The sequence below is a fragment of the Dromaius novaehollandiae genome, chromosome 10, assembly GCF_036370855.1.
Source record: "Dromaius novaehollandiae isolate bDroNov1 chromosome 10, bDroNov1.hap1, whole genome shotgun sequence".
NCBI classification, from domain to species: Eukaryota; Metazoa; Chordata; class Aves; order Casuariiformes; family Dromaiidae; genus Dromaius; species Dromaius novaehollandiae.
The window spans coordinates 12,424,449-12,436,293 of NC_088107.1; the positions used below are offsets into that span (position 1 = coordinate 12,424,449).

An 11,845-nucleotide genomic window follows, 5' to 3' on the forward strand; every position below is an offset into this window, starting at 1 on the left:
TTAGCTAGTAAAATATACCTCTCCCATCCACAAAGAATCTAATGGCTAAAATGGTTTTAAATTTGTCTAGCGCAGGGCTAATCTAGCAAAGGTGTAGTATCTTTAAGCTTGAACTAATGCAATAAGTATTTTTCTCTTGGGACAGAGTATTAAGAACTAATTCTGAAAACAATAGAGAATAAAGCATTGTGGCATTGTAGACTAATACTGGAAAACAATATGTCAGTGTTTATGATAATCGAAAATATGTATTCCAATATATATCAGTGAATTCTGGAACTGAGTAGTTGAGATGCTTCATAAGTTTCGTGGTTGCTTGGTGGATCGGTCTCAAAGAAATGTAGAAACCAGAAAATGGGAAAGGGAGAACGTGGGGAAGTTTCATTATCAGATAAAGATACTCACTTGTACTAATAAATAAACAGGAAATCTTCCTTATCTTTAAAGATAAGCTAACACTTCTCAGTCTTCTTGGAGATCCTATAAACCTTTCAATACCTTTATATTCCTTTATAGGGAATAAAGCTTGAAGCACAACTATGCTTCACGTTTCCTTTTTGGTTGTTTTTCCAGATGATGTATTTGGGCTCAAGTCTTTGCTGTGTAGGTATGCTGGCAGGGTTCTCTAGTCAGAACATTTCTAGGCTTGGAAATGCCCTTGGTGTGATTGGGGTTGCTGGAGGTTTAGCATCAACACTGGAACACTGAAAACCTCACTAGAAGTGCTTGCACAGATGTCTACAGCCATGGCTCCAGGTCGCCCAAGGGTAGGTATTTCTTATGAGCTATATGTGCTCAGTTCGTGGCATCTTCTTTAAGGGTTATTAATTTACTTCTTATGGGAGGATAGGAAAATATATTATGAAAGCAGATGAATTCCTAAAGGTGTCACCCTTAACTAAGGGGAGAGTATAAGCTGGGGTGACAGATACGTTAATTGGTCATAAATATCTTAAGTTTGGTCAATTCACATGTTCTGAAATGAAAAATTGGTGTTATTTCAAAAGCACTAAAATGGTTAGACATTTTTGGAACTTTCCAGTTATTTTTCTCAGTTGAAACAATTTTATTGTAATGAATCCACCAATTATCTCAGCTGATCTTGAATTTGAATTTATTAGTTTGTGGAGAAAGAAATATTTGAAAGTTTTCATTCAGTTCTAATGTTGATCATCTAAGGCAGGTTTTGTTTCTGGCACTAAGGAGGCTGATAGAAATTCTTAAAGGTATGTGTTCCAACACACATATGTGATTGAAACTTTGTAAGATAGAAGGGGAGAAGGCATTACTTTTTTGCCAGTTTGTCACTTCAATTGTGGCATTGTCTTCTAATGCCTCCAGAGACATTTTGCCTGCCTTGGTTCCCTATAGGCAAAACGTGTTCGAAAACTGTGATGGGTGCATTCGCACAACTCTCTCCAATACATAAGAAACTATGGCTTCAAAAGCACTATTCTGGCTCTGTTTCTTACAAGCTGTCATCCCAAAATGTTCTAGCAATGTATTTTTGGAAAAGACTTAAATTAGGTTAAAATATGCTATAACTGTTATATTTCTATTTTATTGTGCAAAAAGGAAAACAACATTAAAAACTAAATGTCCTTTCTTGCTTAACCATCTGTTTATGCTTTGAGTATGAAATACAATATAATATTTTATCTTGGATCTAAACCATCTCATTTTGTAGGTCTTACCATTGTGAAACAAAGTGAAATCTCTGATCTTCTTCAGCTTGTAGCTGCATTTCACAGTCTGGTTGGCTTGGCAGGAGTTCTTACGTGTATTGCTGAGTACATGACTGAATATCCGCACCTTGATGTTTGCCCTTCTGCATGTGTTCTCAAAACTGTGGTGTATCTGGGGACTTATATTGGGGCTGTAACTTTCAGTGGTTCTTTACTGGCTTATGGAGAACTACAGGGTGCTCTTTACTTTGCTCTGTCGTATGCATTTTAAGATGAAGCTTCCTAAAGTCCCTTTTTGGTTTTGGGTCCCAAAAATGCAGTTGAATTCTAGGAGGATGTGCAGGCTGATTCTCTTGGTTCCTACAAAAAAAAAAAAAAAAAAAGAAAAAAAGAAAAAAAAAAAAAGAAAAAGTAGCCTTATGCAACTTAGTTTAACAAACTTAGCAGGACTGGTAACCAAGGAAGAGGTTAGTGACTTTAGTTTTGGTGTTGATTGGGAGAGATGTTGACGTTAGTCTTCAAGGTTGTTTTTGCTGGATTTGCTAGAGAGAGATGTTTGACTAGAAGTCTGACTTGCACTTTGGACATAGAGCCTTTGGACTAAGATTCTTATGTGAACAAAGAGTGGCTAGAGAAATTGTAGTAAGAGACCTCCTAGGTCCCTATGCATTGATTATTTCCTACTGTGTTAATAGACAGCTACTAAAGCTTCATGCTCCACATAATTACTGCTCCCTATTTGCTACTGCAATGTACTCATATATCATGAGAAACTGCATTTGTTTTACCCCAACTGATAAAGATGAAGCAGAAGAAATCATGGAGTACTTGGAACTGGAGTGCTTCTGTTTCTGAAAACTCCTTCAAAATAAAATTCCTTCATAGTTTTCTTGGATCTGCAAAGGGCGGATCTGTGTTACGGCTCAATTAATCCTCTTGGGACCAATATCTTCAGTATTTTGTTTCTGTATCTGTAGCTTGTCTTAATTTCCAGTGCTTTAGCAGTAAAAATGTTTTAGTAGTAAAGTCAATACAGTGTTAGAGCAGCCATGCCTGCTTCCAGATATACTGAACTCAGCAGCATTTCCTCTGTCTGGCTCCGACTACTTGAATGTTGGTTCGTTGATAGCATCCTTGGGTCGTATGATACCTTTTATGTTGGATCCAAGCTACAACACTGGTTTAGTGAGCCTTTTTGGTGTTACAGGTCTCTCCTCAATTATGGTGAGAATATCAAGAGAGCACTTCTTGAACCTCTGCATTGCAAATACAAGTAATGTAAGGTTCTTGCACGCACATTCAGCACTTGCTGAATACTAGCCACAATGGAGTCTTGCATATTAGCTGAAAAATTTGGCATAAATTATGAGGAATCAACAAAGCACTCTGCAGAATGTTTATCTAGCCCTATAGAAATTCCATAACAAGTCTGCAAGACCCTGCAGGATCCCACAAACCACACTGCAGAGATCCAAAACTTTTTAGCCAGCAGCAGTGCTGTAAAATAAGCCATGGATGTTTATCTAGTGATATGTATATGTAATCCTAGGCATTGCTGTAACTATGGGCTAGTTTTGGAAAGAAATAAGAGAGAGTAAGGGTCTCATCCTGAAAAATAACAAATGATTTCAGCTCCTCTTATGTCTGTAATAAGCTTTTACTAAAACTTCTAAAGGTGTATCTGCTCACATGACCAAACCCAAAATGCATAAATAATATAATGGGTAATCATCTTCTGCTAACTGGCTACTTTAATTTTTGTTTCCTTTTGTTTTAGCTCTTACTTAATATTTTAGGAATTATATCATTTCTTGAAATATGAATTTCATTTTTCTTTCCATTTTACGGTGTTTATTAAATTGCAGGAATTGATGTTGATTGATCAGCTACTCTGGCTGGGCCTCGTGTGCAGAAGGATTTCTTCTTTACAACAATCTGGTGACAATTGTGGGTGCCTTGACTGGTTCCGCTGGAGCTATCCTGTCATACATTGTATGGAGTAAGATAGAAACATCACTAGTTTGGCCCCTTTTGTGTGAAATGAGTCTAAAGCATCTACTTTGGAAACTTTTGATAATAAGATGCTGCAGGAAACTGGATGACTAGTTTGGCTCCCAATTAGAATTTTGCTCATAATGGTAATAAATAATGAAAAGTTAGCGCAACTGGATGAATGTCTGCTGGGTTTCTAGGAACAGAATTTGGCAAATGAACTGCTTAAATGCCAAGAGTAGCTAAAATCTCAGAATGTCTGAGCTGCCCAATGCAGAGTTGTGTAGAGATGACTTAGCCAACTTGAGGATTGAAAGCAATGTATGTTTGCTAGGACTGCACTTCCCCATTTTACCCTACGCTTTAGTAGCTCCTTTACCCTTAGCTCAAGCACTTCCACATGGCTCTTCACTGTACAGTGTAAACACACTAAAATTCAGTTTCTGCTGGTCACAAATGTGGCAGAGTGGGCATTGACTGGCATTCAGGTGGGCACAGAGATTAAGCTGCTGTCCTTGAGAGAGCTGATTCTTTCAGGTCAGGATGATGGTCATATGGTAGGGGAGAGCTTGCACAGCTTTACCTGAGTAGAGCCACTCTGTATGTAGACAGTTCCTAGTACACTAAATCTGGCATTTGAACTTTTCAAAAAACAACTAGAAAAAGAAGCAAGCAGCATTGTGATTTCCCTGCAAATCCAGAAATGTAAGTGAATGTTTTTTAAAAAAAGACTAAACAGTCTTCACTGAAATATCTCGCCCAGCAGCTAACTTTGAGTAAATGTGCTGTTCCATAACAAGCAAGAGGGGAGATGTTATTTAAACAAAGAACATCTTTGTTTCACTAGCAAAAAATGTTAAAGTATTCTGGGGAGGAGAGGAAGAATTGTTTAAAAATGGCTGAAAAACAAGGTTTTCTGAAAGACGTGTCTGAAAATCCGTGTTAAATTGTGTCATTTTTTATGCCAAGTGGGATGCTGAAGCTTTCCAAAAAGAAAGCAATAGAATATTGAACTGTTGAACCATTGCTGTATCAGCTTCAGAGCTTGTTAAAGTAAACTTTAATGAGCTGAAGAATAATGCAGTCTGCCTTCCCAAACAAACTACATGGGAATTTACAGCAAATAAGCTATTTATTTTGGGATTCTTTTAATGGAATCAGGACTGTTGTTTTGACCAATATGCTTATTTAATACATTCACATTTAGGCCATGAACAGATCTTTGCCAAATATCATTTTGGGTGGATATGGTACATAATCTACAGCTAGAGGGAAACCTATGGAAATTGTTGGAACTCACACTGAAATTGGATTAGACCAAGCTCTTGAAATGATAAAGGAGGCTAATTCTATCATCATTATCTTGACTGAGAGTTCAGATATTTGTTGTTTATTTACTCCATAGTAGGCTTTTCAGGCTACCTTGGATCTTGCATAACATTCAGCATAGTTCACTTTTCACCATCACTTCAATCATATGTAACTATTGTTTCCACTTCCTCTGAGTCTATGCAATTCACTATTAAATTTATAGTTGTTGCACAGATATTAAAATTGTTAAATAGCTCCTCCTCTCCTCATTTAATGTTAGCACGCATTTTCCTCTGGGCTTTGCCCATGACTACAGCTCTATGCAGTTATTAGTCAACTTCATGCCTAATCATATCTGTTCCTATGGATATGCTTCTTGAAAGCTGGAGCATCCTGGGCTTTCCAGCAGAATAGGATTTCTCTTTACATTGGAATCTGTTTTGAAAACCTAAGCCTGCTGAGTCAATTACATGCAAACTACCTGAGTGTATGCTATGAAAGCATTGCCCAACTTCACCTTGCCAATTTTACTTTTGCTCTCTTTCTTTGCAACTAACTTTTATCCTTGATTTTAAGTGTCTCAGGGCAGAGATTTTGCTTTCATGTCCGTTGCATACCTGTGACAATTATTATTATTGTAGTGAAGTAGCAATTTTGTGCTAGGCTTTATACAAACATGCAAGAAAAAGACTAAAAATCTTGCAATAGGGAAATTAAAAATATAATATAAGCTAAAAATGAGGTTATGACAAATATTTGAATACAAAATGCAAGAACTGTATGTGTTTTTTCTTCTGACATGTTTGCAATTAAACCTTTTGTTCAGATGTACTCAGAAAGTATACCATTTTTGTGATTTGCTATAGTGAATGCAAAATGCCAACTTGTCACCAGTGAATCCATTTGGTAGCATCCTGGATGCATGTGGCATTAGTGAGAATTGAATGTTTCCCAATATAGTGAATTACAACCATAATTAATGTTATAGATCTAATGAAAAACCTTGGTTAACTAGAAATATCACACTTCATAATGTAGCATACATGTTGGCAGTATTACGATCCTCAGCCTGTTTTGTAATGATATAACATAGAGGGAAAAGGTTTCAACATGAGCCTAGGCCTAGGTAGACACCAATTTTAATTTCATCAGTTTTATGCCATTTGTCATTTTCCTGGAATTTTGAGGATTTACACTTGCTGTATGTTCCTGCTACAATGGAAGTCAGACCTGCTTGTTATGACTGTTAGGTCCTAAAGAATAAGTGCCTCACTTTAGATCTTCTATGAACTCTGCTGGGAGTTTTTCTTCTCATCTGAAAAAATAATGAAGGCCTTAAGGCTAAAACTGGGGATGGTGGAAATACAAAGTCCTTGGGCACAGAACTTAAATGGATTTTACAACTTTGAATGGTATTGTCTTATAGCAAAGAAGCAGGAGGTGAAGTTACTGAAGTTATTCATTGGGTTTCCCTTTTCTTGTTAAATCTCATACAAAAAAAGAAAAAAACAACCTCCCAAAAAAACTCTTGCTTTTCATGTCCTAAAAATGAGTGGCCCAACACTGTCAAGATTTATTCAGGCTAATCATCTGTTGAGTCTGATAAGATATTTCACTAAGAATGGCAAGTCTTGGCCAGTATTCAATTACAATTTGCAACAATAACAAAAAAGTTTCAGTGTCATGATGTATTAGGTGATTTTAAGTTCTGTAGGATAGCTATATGTATAAAACATTTACTGTGATCAGGAAACATTCCGTTTTCACACATCTCAGATCTGCAGGCCAGCAGAGCCAGTGAGTTGAAATGTGCCAGTTAGTCAATCTTCTTTCATTATAATAGTCCACAAAAAGTTACTGTATTTTATGAAGGTGTGTGAACAAAAGACCATTCCAAATATGCAGGAGAAAATCCTTAAATAAAATAGTTGTTGTATACTGCATTGCCTGAAGCTACTGATCATTTGTCATTTAGCCAGCTGGTCTGTTTTGCAGCTCAGCTGGAACCTGAATATGGGCCTAGATCTTCTCTCCCCTAAGTTACAGGAGTTAGAAGCACTGTATATACCTATAATTATAATCAAGCAAATTTCTCCAGCTGACCCAAGAATACAGTTGGCTTCTTTCAGATGCAGCTGCATGCAGCCCTTAGCCAAATGGATGGGTCATCGTGATGAGGGGCCTCTGAAAGGAGAGGGGATGATATGGAGAAAAAGCAAGAGAACTGCCAAAGTGCCTCCCCCAGTAAAACAGGCTATTGTAGAGAGAAACGTTAAGTGCTGTTGTTTTTGTATAGTCACATTAAAAAATCCAACACAAAACACTCAAAGTCCTAGAAATTTGCTATTGGTCACGATGTTTATGTACTCTTCCCCTGAAGATTAAAGAAATCATTTTTAATAGGATCAGAGGTTTTATTCGCAACAAAATTGAGAATTCTGAATAGAGCACTGCAGTGTTAAATATATGAAAAACATCAATGTTTGTGATGTTAATTATTTGTGGTTTTAATTTTCACTCACTTAGTTGTCTTTTTTGGATTTATTGCTGTGCAAGTCCTAAGTTTGTGAGCATGGCAAATCATTCATAATATATTCCACACTGTATGCATAAGGAAGGCCCTAACAGCTGTGATCATTTCTCCAGAGATGTATATGATCTGTAACATGTTCAGACTGAGGAAGAAGAACAAAAGTGGCTCTACACTGCCTCTAGGCCATTCTCCTCCTGCTGAGGCTGCCAACCATTAAACCAGGACCTCCAAAGGCCACTGTTGACAGGTGGGGAATTTGGTAGTTTCAGCAACACCCTTTCAGATCTTTGTACCCCCTTGCACTGGCCATATTTCCTTCAATTAAGAATTCTTCACTGCTTCATCATCTGTTTCAGAGCTGCTCTGCAACACTGGACCCAACTTAGAGGACAGGAATCAAACTATCTGATTTTGCTCTAAGCAAAAATAGAGATGATAGCTCAGAAAGGAAGGTTTATGAGGTAGAAATAGTACTGCGAGTTCTCATTTTTATTGTCTGTGAGAGACTCTATGTCAAATCTTTTCAGCTGACTATCTTAAAATGTTTCTGACTTGCTGTCCTGTAAACTCCATCTGGAAAGGCAAGATGATGTCTCTACTTTTCATAAACAGTGATTTGAAATAGGTGTAGCTTCATAGCTGTAAATGAGGCTAATCTGCTTGCACAGGTATATCTGATGTTGTAATTTTTTTGCCACTATACTTGCATTTTAGGAATTCTTAGAAGCTCAAGGAAGAACAGATATTTTTCTGTCTTCGACTGCTTTTATTTGGCCCTTTGCTCAAAGCAGGCCTGCAGTCTTCTTAAACTTCAAGACTCTTCTCTATGTAGCAGTATACTATAGTTCCTTTGGTTAATGCACCTCAGCCACTTGGAGGTCTCTTAGAACAAAACTGTAGTTATTTAGCATAAGAAAGGCATAAATAAAATTATTTAGTATGGCTTGACTACAAGACAAGGTGTTTTAACACTAAATGTTTTAACATCCTTGCCCTCTCCAGCTGTCAGTTTCAGGGGGGCCATAGCCAGCCCTGGGCAGAGATACTGTGTGCAGTGTGGTTCTCTAGGGAAACTGATGCCAGCCAGTACCTAAAACTTTTTCAGTTCACTTCAAACAAACAAACAAACAAAAAAAACCCTGCTCTAGACACAAAGATTTTAGGCTTTGGATTAAACTATCCTTTACAGCATAGTTTGCTCTCACATGCCCTCTATGTCATCTGCCTGCAGCAGATGAATTTTGTTGGTTTCTTAAGTGATGGACAAGATTCTTAAGTTGATAAATCAGAGAAACATGTTTGTTCCTGGAGTGCTATGTAGTGCTTTAGGTGGAATGAGGTGCTGCTTTTGCATAACCATAACATTTCTGAAGGTTTAGGTTGGGGCCGTTGTGCAGCCAAAGCCCAATATCCCATTGCTGACATGGTAAAAATGCTTAATGAACAAAGAAAAAAATCAGCTACGTTGTAATAATACTCCTGATCCTCAGCTAGCAGTACCTGCCATGTGTGCTTTCATCAATATATAACTGAATCTAATTTCAACAGAGGGAAGGCAAATTACCCCAGCTAAGGAGCTGACCTGCTATGTTATGTTATTTAAATACGCTAGTCACAGAAAATGTAGTAGTTTCATTTAAAAAAAAAGAAGTAAACAGTGTGTTAAATAATTTCACGAAGGAACTTCTGAGGTAATTTTTGAAGGATAGAGGACAATGTAAAGAAGTTCTTTACTTCAGCTTCTGCCCTCCTGCCCTCTCCCTCCTGCCCTCTCCCTCCTGCCCTCTCCCTCCTGCCCTCTCCCTCCTGCCCTCTCCCTCCTGCCCTCTCCCTCCTGCCCTCTCCCTCCTGCCCTCTCCCTCCTGCCCTCTCATTATAATAATCTGTTAGATGCTGTTCCTCAGGATGTACTTTTAGGCATATTTCTTTGGTTCTCTTTCTGCATCTGGTACACAAATACTGCTTTGGAACCAGACTGCTTTTACACTGGTTTTTTTTTCAGTTCACAGTTGAACATCACCACCACCGCCTTCTTTTTCTTGTTTTCTATGTTTGGTATTCACCCTATAGCAGGCCATATGCCAGGGCAACTGAATGTGTTGCTGGTTGAAGCTGGTGTACTTTATGATGTTGTATTAGAAAAATGGACAACATAAATGAAGATTTTCCAGGTAAGGCTTAAAACATTAACAGCTTGTCTTGTAGTCAGGTCACACTAAATAATTAAATTTATGTCTTTTCTTACGGTGAACGATTAGAATTTTGTTTTAACTGGCATTTTGGTACTTTATATTTTGGCTAGAGTGGTTGAATTAACATTCAGTATTAATTTCAATGAATTAGTTATTAAGTAATTATTAAAGAATTAAAAAACCCTAAGAATCAAACAATGTATGTTTTGCATAGATGATAATGGTAATAGCTACTGAGTTTTGCTTGGTGTACATAAACTAGACCTTTTTCATCAAATATACACCAGTGTTTTGTTATCAATAAAGCTAATATGGTCTGGATTCATATAATATTCTGAAATGTCAGACAAAGGCACGTACACTCTTTGTTCCACAGCAGTTAGTAGGAATTATGCTACTGATTTTAATGGAAACAGAGTTTTTTAATGAACTGAGAAAATCATTCCAGTAACCTCCAAAGGCTATCTATTTTTTTTTATCCATGTTGATGGATATCAAAAGTCATTTTTTCTTTCCCCAACCATCATAAGGTAATTCCTTATGGCTGTTTCCTGTAACTTTTTTCTATATGAGGATAGTTGAAGAATGGTCTTGAACTGTTATGTCAGAATGTGTAAGTTGTAGAGCAAATCCATTAAATGACTATGCAACCAGGTATTAGGACCAGATGGCATTCACCCAGAAATTTTAAAGGAATTCAAATATGAAACTGCTGAAATGTTATCAGGTGTTTGTTCTCCTGAATAAAAAAGCTTCAGAGGAATTGAAGCTAGAATGTGATGCTGATTTACTAAGGACTCTAGGGGACTCAGCAAAACTACAGACCATTAAGTTTGGCTTTACTGGGCAAACTGAAAAAGAAACAAAAAAAGAGAGAAATTGGTAGGCATGTGGATAAGTATGTTTGGTGGAGGAGTCACTGGTGCTTTTGCAGAAGTTGCGTATCACAGATCCATTAAGAGTTACTTGAAGGATTCAGTGAGCATGAGGATAAGGGAGATCTAGTTGATACACTGATGCTACACCTCCAAACTAAGCCGTGTGTCATCAGAAGGGTTGCACTAGAAATACACCAACCATTCATGAGCACTGTGGTGGCCAGAGCTTTTAGAAATTATTTGTAAATTTTAGAACAGTGTTCTACCATCTTAACCCAAGATGTGGAATCTCTAGACCTACAATGGCCTGTGTGCAAGTGGATTGCTTCTCACATGCAGAGTGACGGAACTGAGGCACTGAACAGAACTGTAGAATTAGACTGTAAATGAATGGTGTTGAAATAAACTACATGTTATAATATTATGGAAGTCATACTCAGATTCCACATATGCGCTCTATTTAGCGACCTCACATGGGCCTTGCGTAAGATTGCCTGTTAAATCTTAGGAGTATTTATTTTCATGGAATCTTATGCAGAGAATGCACAAAAATATTATAATAGCTTTCATTAGCACATATAACTGCCAAGATTTGATTCTAGGTTTGAACACGAACAGATGGACCTAATTTTTTCATTTAGATGAAACAACAAACTGTCATCATTTATTGTACGCTTGATTAATGTACTTTGGTGTTGCCTTGATAAAAGAAAAGCCACTGCTTCAAGTTATAAATAATACATTTTGCAATATATTTCCTTTTTGTTTCAGATATGGACTTGGCTCTGGTCATTGTTGTAAATGACACAGTGAGCTCAGCAGCACAGGAAGATTCCAGTTCTGTTGTCACTGGCATGCCAGTGCTGGAACTCTGCGAAGCAGAACAGGTACTTAAAAAACAGTGACAGAATTCAGTTCAGTATTAATCATGGATTGTGTACCTGTCTCACAAAAGTGCCACCACATAGAAAGATGAACTAGAAGTGTCTTTTCTAAATCAGCACCTCCTATGCCGAATGGATATACATAGGCACATGTTTAACTAAACATGGGCACTGCCTATACAGATGGGCAGAACTTTGCAGAGTCCTGGGGAAAGAAAGCCTGGCTGTTTCTGTAGGACCTTCCATATGAACAGCTGCAGCATTGCACATTGTCCTGTTGCCTTTAATCTGCTGCATTAGCTTTCATGGACTTCGAAAGATTCAAGATTGGACTGTATCTTAATGGGTTTTATTTTTCAGTGGATTTTCC

At 37.5% G+C, this 11,845-nt stretch overlaps 1 pseudogene; it reads left to right on the top strand.

Moving 5' to 3' along the window:
* LOC112981411 (NAD(P) transhydrogenase, mitochondrial-like) overlaps positions 1–11,496 on the top strand; it is a 90,281-nt pseudogene extending 78,785 nt beyond the window's left edge.
* Positions 11,497–11,845: the final 349 nt, after the last annotated feature.